The following is a 17,801-nucleotide window of genomic DNA, read 5'->3' as shown; positions in this document are numbered from 1 at the left end:
TAGGACTACAGGGGCCAGCACGGAAGAAAGGAGGCCGTCAGCCAGAGAGGCCGGCCCGCCGATCGGTGGGCCCCGATCGTGGGCCAGGCCACACCAGAAGCCCCTCCCCTCTCCCCGGGGATGATCTCATCAATGATAGGGTTGTCTTAGGAACAATAGATCCATGTTAGCTGAGGGAAGAGAAACTTATTCTCAAGAAAACTATTGACATGTGCAGAAGCTCTGAGGTAGCTCATAGTCAGCTGAAGAGTATTGATGGGAGAACTGACGAGGTTTCGCATTGTGCTGAGAGGCAGTCCAAGAACAAATCAATGATAAAAAGGAAGAGCAGCTTAAATAAGGATCACCAGTTTTCTGGATGTAAATACTGTGCAGGACACCATTAGAATGAAAAAGATGTGATTCCACCTTCACAAAGCAGTGCTCTAACAGTAAGAAACTGGACCACTTTGCACACAAGTGCTTTTGCGGGAAAGACGAAACACAAGCCGATACTGGTGCTGGAGAGATGTCGGATGACGATTCCGATTTGAAGTAAAATGCACTCGTCTCGGCTGAAACAAGTCAAAACCTTGTGCTGATAACTCTTCACATAAACAAAGAGATTTGCACTGCTTCACATGACACCAAGACATTGACTGCTGAGCAGATCCTGACAGACAAGAGTCTCGCTCAGATCAAGCATTGTCAGTCCTGGGAACATTATTTTAAATTAGTTTGATAAGTTTCCTTTAAAGTTCTTTTTTATTACAGTGCCCCTTGAATTTCATCTTTAGTTTTTTTGTTAATTAGTTTTTTGGGGGCATCTTAAAGAGCGTATAAATAGAGGCTGTGAGGCTGAACAAGTCAATTAAGTCTCTCAGTAAAGTGAGACCCAGCTGGCTTGGGTCTATTAACAGGTAGAGTCTGACCAATGGTCTAAAAAGGTTTCATATGACTTCCTTGATTTTGTACCCTGTACCTTTATTTATCAAGTCAAGGATCCCATAAGCGTTTATAATAGCTTCATCAACTTGTCTCATCACCTTCGAAGATGTGTATATGGATGAGATCTCTGAAATGAATTCCGTAATCAGCAGCAATTGTGAGGAAAGCACATTTCATTAGAGACCAATTTAAAGAAAATCAACTTTGATTAGAACGTGCACTTTATCAGGTGGCTATTTTGTTTTACATGAGAATCAACTAGATGCCCCTGGCTGGTTGGAAATGATTTGTCTAATGCGACAACTACCGAGAAAGCTGTGCCAGCAGTCCTAATGTTATAGCCGCTTGAGATACCCACGATTGGAGGTCACAAATACTTGGTTGTTGATTTTGTTGCTAAATACCAAGGCGAAACAACCAATCAGAATTCCGTAGATCGTTGTCCCCACTAACGAAACGGTCGCTGACAAAATGAACCACATTCGGTTTAATGAGGTACTCTCACATGACATGAGCTTCCCAATCGTCAACTTTTACAATGCGTGGTCAAACTGCTTCTTCACTTCAGCAAGTGTTGAAGGTGAAAGCCTTCTGGGTGAAGTTGTCTGAATTGTTCTTTCCTCCGGGCTCTCCATTTTGATTGATGTTATGTGCTGAGCTTTTGTCCTGGAGGTGGGTAGCGGGAGTTGGGAAAGTTTCTGCCTTGGCCCAGGAGAAAGTGCCTGCAAAGACAGGACTTTGATTGTCCGCCAGGTGCGGAGGTAGGCTGTTTGAAAAGGCACAGTGCCTTTGTCTCAGTGCCCTGTGCTTCTGGGCTCTGTCCCAGTTAAAATAAAGTTAAAGCAGAAAGGCCCTCCATCCTTCACCCCCTTCCCCCCCCCCCCAACACACACACACTCATTACATCCCATCAAGCATCATGCCTTGGCATGGGGGACATGAGGGAGCCTCGGGGTTGTTTGGAGGCATACTTTGGCATGGGGGTTCATGAAATTCCATAGGGGTGGCTGGGTGGGTGGGGGATGTGCTTTGACATGGAAGACATGAGGAGGACCTTTTGAACTTAACCTTTAAATGATTTCCTCATGCAGAATATGGGGCGCAATTCTCCCATCGGGAGTCTAAGTGCCGACGCCAGAGTGAAAACCGGAGTGCTTCACTCTGGCATCGGAGTCCGCTCCCAGCCCCCTATCCTCCCACCCCCAGCCCCCTATTCTCCCACCCCCAGCCCCCTATTCTCCCGCCCCCACGGGGCTAGGAGCGGAGTCGCGTCAATTACGCGCGCCGGGCCTTGGCACATGCGCGGTTGCCGTCCTCCCCGAGGCCGCCCCACAAGGAGATGTCGGATGGATCTTGCAGGGCGGCGGAGGAAGGGACGTCCTCCTTCAGAGAGGCAGGCCCGCCGATTGGTGGGCACCGATCGCGGGCCAGTCCCCATTTGAGGCCCTCCCCGGTGCAGGAACCCCCCTTCTCCCCCCATAGGCCGCCCCCCCACCCCCCAGCTTTCCCGGACTGTTCCCGCCGGCAGCGACCACGTGTGGACGGCGCCGGTGGGAACCCGTCGTATTGGGCAGGCCGCTCGGTCGGAGAATCGCCGCTCGCCCATTGCAAACGGCGAGCGATGATTCTCCCAGCGGCCAGCCGTGATTCTCGCCGCACCGGTTTGGGGGCATCGGGGCGGCGTGGCGGGACTTGCACGGCGCCCCGGCGATTCTCCCACCCGGCCTGGGGGGGGATGAGAATTCCGCCCATGGTTCTTGACACCTGTGAGCTGCTGTGAACTACAGCTCTTCAAAATGCTGCACCGACTCCATTAAAATTACAGAGGGCAAGGTCATGTCTATCCCCACAATGGAGCCGGCCAGGTCCCGACCTAAACCAGCCCGCACCCTTCAAAGGCATTGCCAAAAATCAGGGGCAAAATTCTCCCGAAACGGCGCGATGTCCGCCGACTGGCGCCCAAAACGGCGCCAATCAGTCGGGCATCGCGCCGCCCCAAAGGTGCGGAATGCTCCGCATCTTGGGGGGCCGAGCCCCAACATTGAGGGGCTAGGCCGGTGCCGGAGGAATTTCCGCCCCGCCAGCTGACGGAAACGGCCAGCTGGCGCGGAAATGACATCTCGGGGCGGCACATACGCGGGAGCGTCAGCGGCCGCTGTCAGTTTCCCGCGCATGCGCAGTGGAGGGAGTCTCTTCCGCCTCCGCCATGGTGGAGGCCGTAGCGGAGGCGGAAGGGAAAGAGTGCCCCCACGGCACAGGCCCGCCCGCGGATCGGTGGGCCCCGATCGCGGGCCAGGCCACCGTGGGGGCACCCCCCGGGGCCAGATCGCCCCGCGCCCCCCCCAGGACCCCAGAGCCCGCCCACGCCGCCTGGTCCCGCCAGTAAATACCAGCTTTGATTTACGCCGGCGGGACAGGCAATTTCTGGGCGGGACTTCGCCCCATCCGGGCCGGAGAATTGAGCGGGGGGTCCCGCCAACCGGCGCGGCCCGATTCCTGCCCCCGCCCAATCTCCGGTACCGGAGACTTCGGCGGGCGGGGGCGGGATTCACGGCGGCCAACGGCCATTCTCCGACCCGGCGGGGTGTCGGAGAATGACGCCCCTTGTTCCTAACAATAATAATCTTATTAGTGTCACAAGTAGGCATATATTAATACTGCAATGAAGTTACTGTGAAAGTCCCCTAGTCACCAAACTCCGATAACCTGTTCGGGTACACTGAGGGAGAATTGAAAATGTCCAATCCGCTTAACAAGCACGTCTTTCGGGACTTGTGGAAGGAAACCGGAGCACCTGGAGGGAACCCACGCAGACACGGGGAGAACATACAGACTCCACACAGGCAGTGACCCAAGCTGGGAATCAAACCCGGGTCCCTGGTGCTGTGAAGCAACGGTGCTAACCACTGTGCTACCATGCTGTCCTATATAATTCCTGTATCGTTGACAAGCCATCCCCAGAAGAGGACTATAATGGCCCTGTGCCATCCGGATCCTGATTGTAGCAGTACAAATTACGCTATTTATCTTTGTGTCAAGCAGGTATGGCTTCAGTGATGGCTTGGAGCAATTGGTTGCATCTCATAGAACCCTGTTAACACCTCTCCATCAATGGAAATGGAGTGGTCGCTATAAGAAACCTATCAGATTGCCTGTCTATGAGTACTTTGGAATATGGAAGCTTAAAGCTTCAGCTCATACTCCACATCAGTGTAGATAGACAGAAAATATATTGCCCTTAGGTTATTCCGGAATTTTCTCCCTAAACCTCTCTTCCTCCTTTAAGTTGCTACTGGAACCCTACCTCTCTCACCAAGCTTTTGATCAGCCATATGAAAACCCACTTACACGGCTTGGTCATATTTTGTCTGATTATGTTTTTGTGATGTGCCTGGTGATGTTTTATTACATTAATGTAAACTGTTGTTGTACCATCACCCAAATGTAGGCCTCTATATTTGTGGCACGGGGACAGACTAGCGACCTGTTCTAGGAATTACTCGCCATGGAAACAGATGAAAGTCTGCCTTAGTGCATCACTAGGTGTGGGAAGGGAATTGGAATTTTTGTGGGAGGCTTTGCACACACATTAATCTTTCCCATTGCCTTCCCTCTGACTTCCATTCTCACCTGGGCCAAATGATTTGAGACAGTAAGAAAAATGAAGCAAGAATGATCTTGTCTCCCAATAGAAATGAGATGGTTACTGAGGAGCCCAATCCAAAATTGAGGAGAAACTTCTTTACTCAGAATGGTCAGAATGTGGAACTCGCCACCATAGGGAGCGGTTGAGGCGAGCCACATAGATGCATTTTCCTTTTATTCCTTCACTGAGATGTGGGTATCACTGGCCAGCATTTGTTACTCATCCCTAATTGCCCTTGAAAAGCTGCCGGTGAACCACGTTCTCGAACTGCCACAGGAACCGTTTGTTGAAACATTTATGGAGATGTTTTTGTGTTTTCTACCATCCCCTGCAAACCACCATGTCGGCCAGACATTGACTTTAACACTACCGCAAGTTGGGTTGTCTTAAAGTTGATTCAGAAGATCCAGTGCTGGGATGAACCTTACTGTGTCTTTGGCTGCCCTCTCTCCCCTTTCATTAAATTCCTGTGGATAGCCAGAGACAGGAATGGGTTCCGTCATTCTCAGATCATCACAGAAGGTAGTAGAAACGAGGAAATGGAAACGAGTTAGTTAGTGGAAAGTATTTTTGACATTGGCCGAAACAATTTGTCCTTTTATTAACATCTTGTGTTCCTGTGGATGACGCTGTTTACCTTCAGAGGCCCATTCGCGCCAGTGAGAAACTTCCAATTCCAATAATACTTGTTATGTTCTGTGTTGTGACCGTGGTAATGATGCACACAGAACATCTAGTTCTTTGACTAGTAATGTAGCTTATTGACAATGAACACATGGAAAGGTAACTAGCAAACTATAATACAAATGGTAACGAATAAGTGCATTCTTCTGAAGCTCCTTTTAATGCCACTCTCCTCTAGTACGACGTACTACCAACTGCCAAACTGTAGAGCCACATGGTGGATCTCTATCACCAGCTGCTGGTCGGAGGTCGTATTAGATAACTATATACATTAATAGATGAGTATATACATTAATGTGCATGCATGCCACTACAGTATTGCCTTTGGCTTTTTGAACTGATAAGAACAATTTGTAATATCCCGCACGGAACTACGGGATGGGAATGATTGTCTTCCCTGTGGTCCTTGGGGAGTATGGGCTCCCCTCCTAGGGGCAGAGGAACTTCAATTAACCTATATTTAAAAGTCAGCCAGTAAAGCACAGACCGGAGAGGAGTTCGGTAGGGAGATCTGGAACTGTCCGTGTTGTAAATAAATCTAGTTTTTTACGTGGTGTGGACCCCCCCCCCAGTGTCCTTGATGAACTTTTGATTAAGTAAATGGGGGAACTTATTTTGATTGATCAGTGAGCTGGTGAAGGGAAGATAAGAAGGTACATGAAAAGGGAAACCTAGGAGACCTTTTTGATGCTGAGGATTGTGAGCACATTAAATGCCCCGCCAGTAACAAAAATGGAAACAGAATCTATAGCAACTTTTACTAAGAAAGCATGGTAGAGTTTTCACTTTGGACAGGATGGTGAACAGAAAAATATGCAAAACAATTCTCGGGTTACATTGGGATGCAGCAGTCTTTGCCTTCGTAAATGAAAACAAGAATTAATTCAAAACTTTTCAAAACCTACCTATGGTGCCCTTGCACCCAAAAACGCCAGATTAATTATTTTGGCGTCCTCTCAAAGGCCAGAAAGCAAGCAAATTAGCTGAAATTAGAAGATGAATGAACCTGAGGATGGAGCTCATCCCGGCTCCACATTGAAGTAAGGATATTTTAATGTTATTTCCACCCTTTAAGGACTGCTTGTTGTGTTAGCTGTCCAATCCAACTAGCATTAGCTATGAGGAGCGGTTGAATAAACTCGGTTTGTTCTCACTGGAACGACGGAGGTTGAGGGGCGACCTGATAGAGGTCTACAAAATTATGAGGGGCATAGACAGAGTGGGTAATCAGAGGCTTTTCCCCAGGGTAGAGGGGTCAATTACTAGGGGGCATAGGTTTAAGGTGCGAGAGGCAAGGTTTAGAGGAGATGTACGAGGCAAGTTTTGTACACAGAGGGTAGTGGGTGCCTGGAACTCGCTACCGGAGGAGGTGGTGGAAGCAGGGACGATAGGGACATTTAAGGGGCATCTTGACAAATACATGAATAGGATGGGAATAGAGGGATACGGACCCAGGAAGTGTAGATTTTAGTTTCGATGGCAGCATGGTCGGCACGGGCTTGGAGGGCCGAAGGGCCTATTCCTGGGCTGTACTTTTCTTTGTTCTTTGGTCTTTGTCCAGTATCGGCTGTGTTCAGAGTTACATAATATTTCAGAGGGTGCCTCACACAAGAATTTGGCCTCATACCTGAATTTTCCAAAGGTCTGACATCGGTTTTGACAATTTTAATATCTGAATGCTTGAAAATGGAGTTGAAAGTTAAAACATTAAACAAGAACTGTATAAATAACTGTGTTTTGCAGTTAAATAGAGATAAAATTAAAGATTCTCTCCTGCTTTGGGAGCTATCATATTGAAAAGCAGAATATTTAGTTTTTCTTCGGCTTATAAAATTGTTCCTTTCAGTTTGTACCAAGGCATCACCTGCGTTTACAGCTACAATACTGATGGGAGTGACTTTCATTTGTAAGGTATACAAAACAGATGCTTATTTCTTTGACCGGATTTGGAAATGTAGCAAACATTCCGTATCTCTGCCTGCTGTTAAGAGGACCTGCTTTCGAGAGCTTTGGGCAGATCCAGCCCAGTTCGAATTGGGTATAAGCATTGGTATAACATTGTCAATGATCGACCCTAATTCAGGGCTAATTGAAATTTTATTAAAGTAATCGATAAAAATGGCTGGTGTTATTGGTGAGAAATATGCAGTAAATGATCGTTTTGTGAATTGGAGTTATTATTGTGCGAGGATGGAAGTTTTGTGGTGCAGTGGGTAGCGCCCTTGCTTCTGAGCCATAAACTCTGGGTTCAACTCCCACCATAGAACTTGACGGCCAAGGAAAGTGAATTCAGAATGGTTTCAAACACGCTGGGTATCAACTTGTAAATCCTCCCAACACACATCCATTACATTCATAGAAAATCTTTAATTCACTGCAATCCCTGTCAATGCTTCCCAATGAAACATCGTGGGCGGGATTCACCATTTGGGAGACTCTCCCGTCGGAGATGAATGTTTCAAACCAAATGTGCCCACCACATCAATGTTGATTCTTAATTTGTGATATCCTAGGCATTTTTTCACTTTTGATTAACAAGGATCCTCTCTCCACCCCAATGCTTCAACTTAATTGTTTAGCTGGCAAACCTCACTGCTCGCAATTGTGGTATAGAATGGTGTTGGATCCTAATTGACAACCATTGGAAGATGCATAAAGTAATTTCATAGCTAAACCCATAGGGCTACTTTACGCCAACATTATGAATTTAGAAACAAAACGCACTTCAACTATGTTTGTCAGTTATAAAACTATTTAATGCTGTGCACAAAGGTAAGATTCAACATAATATGACATTCTGGCCAATTTTTATTCAAATCTGGTGCTAAATGGTCCTCACGGATGTTCCTCCAATACTGCAGAGGTGTACCACCCTCTGGTTGCTACAGTCAGTCGGGGATCAGTTCGCTCAGCTGCCTGAATGGCTGGTTCGTGATGTGGAGCAAAGCCAACAGCCCGGGTTCAATTCCCGTACCAGCTGAGGTTATTCCTTCTCAACCTTCTCTCTCGCCTGAGGTATGGTGGCCCTCAGGTTAAATCACCACCAGCCAGCTCTCAAAGGTGAGAACAGCCAACAGTCCTCTGGGACTGTGCTACAATCGCCAATTATCGTACATGTTTTAAGAAGATTCCTTCTATTCATTCACTTCACCAAAACCGTTAGCACATTATACACATTGGAATTCTCCCCCCACAGATTGAAAGAGTCAGGGGCGTCATTCTCCGACCCCCCGCCGGGTCGGAGAATGGCCGTTGGCCGCCGTGAATCCCGCCCCCGCCCCCGCCGAAGTCTCCGCTCCCGGAGATTGGGCGGGGGCGGGAATCCGGCCGCGCCGGTTGGCGGGACCCCCCGCTGGATTCTCCGGCCCGGATGGGCCGAAGTCCCGCCCAGGAATTGCCTGTCCCGCCGACGTAAATCAAACCTGGTATTTACCAGCGGGACCAGGTGGCGTGGGCGGGCTCCGGGGTCCTGGGGGGGGGGGGGCGCGGGGCGATCTGACCCCGGGGGGTGCCCCCACGGTGGCCTGGCCCGCGATCGGGGCCCACCGATCCGCGGGCGGGCCTGTGCCGTGGGGGCACTCTTTCCCTTCCGCCTCCGCTACGGCCTCCACCATGGCGGAGGCGGAAGAGACTCTCCCCACTGCGCATGCGCGGGAAACTGACAGCGGCCGCTGACGCTCCCGCGCATGCGCTGGGAAACTGACAGCGGCCGCTGACGCTCCTGCGCATGCGCCGCATTTCCGCGCCAGCTGGCGGGGCAACAAACGCCATTTCCGCCAGCTGGCGGGGCGGAAATCCCTCCAGCGTCGGCCTAGCCCCTCAATGTTGGGGCTAGGCCGCCAAAGATGCGGAGACTTCCGCACCTTTTTGCCGGCGCGATGCCCGTCTGATTGGCGCCGGCTTTGGCGCCAGTCGGCGGGCATCCCGCCGTTGGGGGAGAATTTCGCCCCAGATCTCAGCTGGTCAATAGGAGATGCAATAGGGCTTGGGGTGATTTATCTTCCAGTTTACACTCACTCCACCTAGCGCCGTCAAGGAGAACTAATCAAATGGTGCAGTCCCTTTAAAGTCTGTCACACAATCCATCGACAATGGTTTAACTGGGAGACCGGGCTCCCTGCTGGGAACTGGACTTGAATCTGTCTCGCGTCAATTCATGAGTTTCAGACAGAATCAATGCTCTACAATCTGAAACAAGTCCTTTGGACATGGGTCCACAGCATTTAAGCGCCCACAGTACAATACCAGTTGGCATTAACTTGACGTGTTCAGCCAGAGAAGGGACAAGGGAGGCGGCGCAAGAACTGAAAATGTTGGACTTGAGTGTCATAGCAGCAGCCAATGTTGTACTTTACAGCTGGGTGTGCCACACTGACATGGATAGTATCGGGTTTGAATGGTAAGGGGTGCCAGACATCAGCACCATCCGACTTGGTAAGGCTCGCCACAATACCCCCTCCCCTCCCCCCACCCCACGTTGCCAAGCTCATGTCATAGAACAGGAATGTTCAGCAAACTCTTGTCCCTTATCGAATCTATATCCATTCCTGGTCACTACTTTATGCTGAGCCAGGCCGTTTAAAACCTCAGCATCTTAATTGCCATTAAGCTGAGCTCCCAACCCCATATTGCCGATGTCACAAAGACTTTCCCCTTTGTAGTTTCACTCTTCTCTGCCTCCACCTCAGTCTACCCGCTGCTGGAATTGTTGCTTTGTTACGTCTAGACTTTGACTTTTGTAATGATCTTCTGGCTGGTCTCCAATCTTCCACCTTCCATACATTTGAGCTCCTCTACAGCTTTGCCAACTAGGTCCTGCTCTCTCATCATCCCTGTGCTCTCTGGCCTACATTGCTGGTTAACCAACACCTCAGCTTTGTACCTTCCACAGCACATCCATTCCTCTCTTCTGTAACTTCCTCTCACCATACAAGTCTTCAAGAAACTTGTGACTAAGCCATTGTGTGGTAATACAGTACAGGATTGCTGAAAAGATATCTTTTTTTTTGGTAAAAGCTTTTCCATTGTCCTGCTGAGGGCAAGATGAAAAATTTTAGCAATAATCCTGCCTGCCTCCAACTCTGTTCTCTCGTATCCCCTACTTGCCACCATTACTGGCTGTGTCTTCACCAACATTCGGCCCAAGCTCTGGAATTCATTACCTAAACATGATCACCTCTCTTTCTACTTATTTCTGGCTCTCCTTAACCTAAGTCATTAACTAAGTTTTTATCACCCATCCTAATATCTTCATCCCAATGTAACTCCTTCTCAGTGTCAATTTTTATTGAGGGCAATGGAGTATAGAAATAGGGAAGTTCTGCTAAAACTTTACAAGGTACTGATTAGGCCGCACTTGGACCACTGTGAACAATTTTAGTCCCCTTATCTGAGGAAAGATATATTGGCATTGGAGGCAGTCAAGAGAAGGTTCACTCGGTTGATCCCGGGTACGATGGGATTTTCTTATGAGGAGAGTTTGAGTAGGTTGGGCCTGAACTCACTCGAGTTTAGAAGAATGAGAGGCAACCTTATTGAGACATATCGGATTCTCAGGGGGCTTGACAGGGTAGATTCTGAGAGGATGTTTCCCCTTGTGAGAGAGTCTAGGACCAGAGGGCATAACCTCAGAGTAAAGGGTCACCCATTTAAGACAGAGATGAGGAGGAATTTCTTCTCTCAGGAGGATAGTGCATCTGTGGAATTCTTTACCTCAGAGAGCTATAGAGGCTGGGTCATTAAGTATATTCAAGGCTGAGAGAGACAGATTTTTAATCAGTGAGGGAATCTAGGGTTATGTGGATAAGGCGGGGAAGTGGGAGTTGAGGATTATCACATCAGGTCAGTCATGATCTCATTGAATGGCGGAGCAGACTCAATGGATCGAATGGTCTACTTCTGCTCCAACATTTATGGTCTTATGGTCTCAGTATGCTCATGTGAAGTGTCTTGGCTGGTTTATATACGTTAAAGGCTCGAAAGCTGTATTGCCGCCTTGCCATGGTGGAGAGGCTGGAACATTTCATTGATCCAAGATCAATACCGCCTGGAGTCTTAAGCTCCTGGTAGGGTCACCATGATGGTAAGTTCAGAGGGGAGGAACCAGACAAACCACGATCCAAAACAAGTCCTCAACAGCGGATCAGGTGGAAGGTACTCCTATGGTATCAATGGCTGTGATGGAGCATGAAGGCTGCAGCAGCAGGGAGATCCCCAGTCGTCGAGGTTCCCTTGCCACTGGAACTCAACCTACCCTCTCTCAAGAACTGTGTGTCTGCTGATATATCACCAGACCAGCAGCTCCCCCTCCCTCCCCCCCCCCCCCACTGCCACACACACACAAACAATCCCTGTGGTGATCAGCGCGAGGTGATGGGCCAGGACCGTGAGATCTGGAAGTCCCGAGCTTCAGACCGGCACGTAGGCGGTGGAGTTTGATCCAGTCGTCTCCCTCCTGGAATAGGGACAGGAGAGCGATCGGCAGCTTTCATCCTGACTGAGCAGCCCCTCTTCAGGATCCACTCTGCTCACCCCGCATGGGGAAAGGGTGGAAAAAGTGTCCTCAAAATAGTCTGTTCCATCTCCAACCTGGCTGGAAACCCCCATCCAGCAGATCATCTACCTGCGGTCAGGAAATCAAAGTTAAACTCAATTTTGGAACCTGGAATGTGCGAACCCTCGTGGATATTTAGCAGAACAACCGTCCGGAACGAAGAACTGCCCGTAATCTCGGGCACTTCTACATTGAGGTCACTCCCCTGCAAGAGACCTGCCGAGCAGGCGAAGAGCAGCTGAGGGAAGATGGTGGTGGTTACACTTCTGGAGAGGAAAAGCTGAGGATCAGCCAGGACACATGGGGTTTCGTTATCAAGAACAAGCTCGTCAACCGAATCTCTCAGCTCCCTGTCGACATCAATGAGCACCTCATGACCCTCTGCCTACAATTTGCCAAGAGCCAGCAGGCAACAGTCGTGAGTGCCCATACCCCAGCCCTTGATGCCAATGATGAGTCCAGAGAAGGCTTCTACTTCACCCTGGATAAAGGATCAGCCTCCTTGGGAGTCTGGGATGGGAAAGGACTCCCAAATCTGGAATCTGGCAAGTTATTGTTGCCAGAATCACCAGAGTGAACCCACTATTCTTTCGCACTGTGTACACATACACGCATATACTGCATTACCAATTGTGGTATTCAATTATTCTGTGTTTGGTTATATGAGTCTGGTAACTAATCTATGCTCACTGTGCTTGATTGAGTAAGCCTGGCTGTTGACTCAGAGTAAAGAATACCGACACCTCGAAAGACCTTGAAATCTGAACTGCTAATATAAGTACAAACATTTTATGCCTGCAGGGACAGCTTTTCATTTCAAAGCTTAAAGCTTTATATGAAACTCCATATTTAAACTTTCTGCACACCAGTGTCAATTCTGCATTGCTCTGAGGAAAATCAAATATATAAAATATACAACAACAATCATCCACGCTTGAGCACTTTAAATAGGAATTAAAAGGTGTGGTCATCTTTGTGCTGCTATTACTCGGGATGGATTGCATAGTGTACATAAAGACCACAATAAGCTAAGTCTAATAAACAAAGCTACATTTATTACACTGCTTATACAGTTCGAACACTATTCCTGAAACAAGCAATATTATAAGTAAACTACGATCTACACTATACTAACCCCTGTCTCATGCACTCTATCTTAAATTGTTCTCTTCTCTGCCTATATTCTCTCTAGCTCTCTGCACTCTCCTTACACACTCTCGCAGAAGCCTGAGAGGCATTCTTTTTTATAGGTCTTCTCCCCAGCTCCATCTAATGGTCGGTTAGAGTATTACGTTAACCCTTAATGTCACAAGAGGGTGAGCAATGCGATAACATTTCCAATTGGTCTAGAAGAGCATTTCTGCCCTTCTGGCCTCACAAAAGGAGGTCTTATACACTGAAACTGATGGGCCTGATCGCCCTGCAGATATGCTCCTTTCAGACTGGAAACAGAATTTAACGTCATCGAGAAATTATTGACACTGTAGGACCTCAATTAACCGGTTCAATGGTCAATTCTACGGTCTGAATCTCCTCCTCCTCCAAACTCAGCTGCATTAATATTTATGGGAATGGAGTGCAGCCAGCCATTTATATCTGCTTTACCACTCTAGTCCCATCTAATGGGGAATAGTTAATAGTCACCGTTCCCCTCTGTAGTGATATCATGCTTGTGTTGTAATTCACCGACTGATCACTTGGAGTCTCATTCGTATATAAGTGAATGTTAGAGTCAAGTGACCTCAGACTGACTAAGTAGCTGGGAGAGAGGTTGCTTGTGCATGTTTGTACTGTTATTCATCTGTTGTTTTGTACATATTTGACCCATAGTTAATCTTAATAAATCAGGATCCTTAAGGGGGAGGGGGAGCAGCCAGAAGTCGTGGTGCACATTGGTACCAACGACATAGGTAGGAAAAGGGGTGTGGAGGTAATAAACAAGTTTAGGGAGTTAGGCTGGAAGTTGAAAGCCAGGACAGACAGAGTTGTCATCTCTGGTTTGTTGCCGGTGCCACGTGATAGCGAGGCTAGGAATAGGGAGAGAGTGCAGTTGAACACGTGGCTGCAGGAATGGTGTAGGAGGGAGGGCTTCAGGTATTTGGATAATTGGGGCGCATTCTGGGGAAGGTGGGACCTGTACAAGCAGGACGGGTTGCATCTGAACCAGAGGGGCACCAATATCCTGGGAGGGAGGTTTTCTAGTACTCTTCGGGAGGGTTTAAACTAATTTGGCAGGGGAATGGGAACCGGATTTGTAGTCCAGCAACTAAGGTAGCCGATATTCAGGACGCCAAAGCATGTAATGAGGCAGTGGGGAAGGGAACACTGACAAAGGAGAGTATTTGCAGGCACGGAGATGGGTTGAAGTGTGTATACTTCAACGCAAGAAGCATCAGGAATAAGGTGGGTGAACTTAAGGCATGGATCGGTACTTGGGACTACGATGTGGTGGCCATCACGGAAACTTGGATAGAAGAGGGGCAGAAATGGTTGTTGGAGGTCCCTGGTTATAGATGTTTCAATAAGATTAGGGAGGGTGGTAAAAGAGGTGGGTGGGTGGCATTATTAATTAGAGATAGTATAACAGCTGCAGAAAGGCAGTTCGAGGAGTATCACCCTATTGAGGTAGTATGGGTTGAAGTCAGAAATAGGAAAGGAGCAGTCACCTTGTTAGGAGTTTTCTATAGGCCCCCCAATAGTAACAGAGATGTGGAGGAACAGATTGGGAAACAGATTTTGGAAAGGTGCAGAAGTCATAGGGTAGTAGTCATGGGCGACTTTAACTTCCCAAATATTGAGTGGAAACTCTTTAGATCAAATAGTTTGGATGGGGTGGTGTTTGTGCAGTGTGTCCAGGAAGCTTTTCTAACACAGTATGTAGATTGTCCGACCAGAGGAGGGGCAATATTGGATTTAGTACTGGGTAATGAACCAGGGCAAGTGATAGATTTGTTAGTGGGGGAGCATTTTGGAGATAGTGACCACAATTCTGTGACTTTCACTTTAGTAATGGAGAGGGATAGGTACGTGCAACAGGGCAAGGTTTACAATTGGGGGAAGGGTAAATACGATGTTGTCAGACAAGAATTGAAGTGCATAAGTTGGGAACATAGGCTGGCAGGGAAGGACACAAGTGAAATGTGGAACTTGTTCAAGGAACAGGTGCTACGTGTCCTTGATATGTATGTCCCTGTCAGGCAGGGAAGAGATGGTCGAGTGAGGGAACCATGGTTGACAAGAGAGGTTAGATGTCTTGTTAAGAGGAAAAAGGTGACTTATGTAAGGCTGAGGAAACAAGGTTCAGACAGGGCATTGGAGGGATACAAGATAGCCAGGAGGGAACTGAAGAAAGGGATTAGGAGAGCTAAGAGAGGGCATGAACAATCTTTGGCGGGTAGGATCAAGGAAAACCCCAAGGCCTTTTACACATATGTGAGAAATATGAGAATGACTAGAGCGAGGGTAGGTCCGATCAAGGACAGTAGCGGGAGATTGTGTATTGAGTCTGAAGAGATAGGAGAGGTCTTGAATGAGTACTTTTCTTCTGTATTTACAAATGAGAGGGGCGATATTGTTGGAGAGGACAGTGTGAAACAGATTGGTAAGCTCGAGGAAATACTTGTTAGGAAGGAAGATGTGTTGGGCATTTTGAAAAACTTGAGGATAGACAAGTCCCCCGGGCCTGACGGGATATATCCAAGGATTCTATGGGAAGCAAGAGATGAAATTGCAGAGCCGTTGGCAATGATCTTTTCGTCCTCACTGTCAACAGGGGTGGTACCAGGGGATTGGAGAGTGGCGAATGTCGTGCCCCTGTTCAAAAAAGGAACTAGGGATAACCCTGGGAATTACAGGCCAGTTAGTCTTACTTCGGTGGTAGGCAAAGTAATGGAAAGGGTACTGAAGGATAGGATTTCTGAGCATCTGGAAAGACACTGCTTGATTAGGGATAGTCAGCACGGATTTGTGAGGGGTAGGTCTTGCCTTACAAATCTTATTGAATTCTTTGAGGAGGTGACCAAGCATGTGGATGAAGGTAAAGCAGTGGATGTAGTGTACATGAATTTTAGTAAGGCATTTGATAAAGTTCCCCATGGTAGGCTTATGCAGAAAGTAAGGAGGCATGGGATAGTGGGAAATTTGGCCAGTTGGATAACGAACTGGCTAACCGATAGAAGTCAGAGAGTGGTGGTGGATGGCAAATATTCAGCCTGGATCCCAGTTACCAGTGGCGTACCGCAGGGATCAGTTCTGGGTCCTCTGCTGTTTGTGATTTTCATTAATGACTTGGATGAGGGAGTTGAAGGGTGGGTCAGTAAATTTGCAGACGATACGAAGATTGGTGGAGTTGTGGATAGTAAGGAGGGCTGTTGTCGGCTGCAAAGAGACATAGATAGGATGCAGAGCTGGGCTGAGAAGTGGCAGATGGAGTTTAACCCTGAAAAGTGTGAGGTTGTCCATTTTGGAAGGACAAATATGAATGCGGAATACAGGGTTAACGGTAGAGTTCTTGGCAATGTGGAGGAGCAGAGAGATCTTGGGGTCTATGTTCATACATCTTTGAAAGTTGCCACTCAAGTGGATAGAGCTGTGAAGAAGGCCTATGGTGTGCTCGCGTTCATTAACAGAGGGATTGAATTTAAGAGCCGTGAGGTGATGATGCAGCTGTACAAAACTTTGGTAAGGCCACATTTGGAATACTGTGTACAGTTCTGGTCGCCTCATTTTAGGAAGGATGTGGAAGCTCTGGAAAAGGTGCAAAGAAGATTTACCAGGATGTTGCCTGGAATGGAGAGTAGGTCTTACGAGGAAAGGTTGAGGGTGCTAGGCCTTTTCTCATTAGAGCGGAGAAGGATGAGGGGCGACTTGATAGAGGTTTATAAGATGATCAGGGGAATAGATAGAGTAGACAGTCAGAGGCTTTTTCCCCGGGTGGAACACACCATTACAAGGGGACATAAATTTAAGGTGAAAGGTGGAAGATATAGGAGGGATATCAGAGGTAGGTTCTTTACCCAGAGAGTAGTGGGGGCATGGAATGCACTGCCTGTGGAAGTAGTTGAGTCGGAAACATTAGGGACCTTCAAGCAGCTATTGGATAGGTACATGGATGACGGTAAAATGATATAGTGTAGATTTATTTGTTCTTAAGGGCAGCATGGTAGCATTGTGGATAGCACAATTGCTTCACAGCTCCAGGGTCCCAGGTTCAATTCCGGCTTGGGTCACTGTCTGTGCGGAGTCTGCACGTCCTCCCCGTGTCTGCGTGGGTTTCCTCCGGGTGCTCCGGTTTCCTCCCACAGTCCAAAGATGTGCGGGTTAGGTGAATTGGCCAATGATAAATTGCCCTTAATGTCCAAATTGCCCTTGGTGTTGGGTGGAGGTGCTGAGTTTGGGTATGGTGCTCTTTCCAAGAGCCGGTGCAGACTCAAAGGGCCGAATGGCCTCCTTCTGCACTGTAAATTCAATGATAATCTATGATTAATCTAGGACAAAGGTTCGGCACAACATCGTGGGCCGAAGGGCCTGTTCTGTGCTGTATTTTCTATGTTCTATGTTCTATGTTCTATTTGTAGCTTGAGCAACAAGTGTTCTTGTAATATAGGGGGGCATGGTAGCACAGTGATTCGCACAGTTGCTTCACAGCTACAGGGTCTCAAGTTCGATTCCCAGCTTGGGTCACAGCCTGTGCGGGGTCTGCACGTTTTCCCCATGTCTGCATGGGTTTCCTCCGGGTGCTCTGGCTTCTGCCCACAGTCCAAAGATATGCAGGTCAGGTGGATTGGCCATGGTAAATTGCCCTTAGTGTCCAAAAAGGATAGGTGGGGTTATTGGCTTATGGGGATAGGGTGGAGGTGCGGGCTTAGATTGGGTGCTCTTTCCAAGAGCCGGTGCAGGTTCCATGAGCCGAATGGCCTCCTTCTGCACTGTAAATTCGATGATGCTATGAAATCAGGACATCCAACAAGAACATTGCTCTCAATGAACTTT

Source organism: Scyliorhinus torazame, chromosome 17 (assembly GCF_047496885.1).
Source record: "Scyliorhinus torazame isolate Kashiwa2021f chromosome 17, sScyTor2.1, whole genome shotgun sequence".
In the NCBI taxonomy this organism is placed as follows: domain Eukaryota; kingdom Metazoa; phylum Chordata; class Chondrichthyes; order Carcharhiniformes; family Scyliorhinidae; genus Scyliorhinus; species Scyliorhinus torazame.
This window is presented reverse-complemented; position numbering follows the sequence as displayed.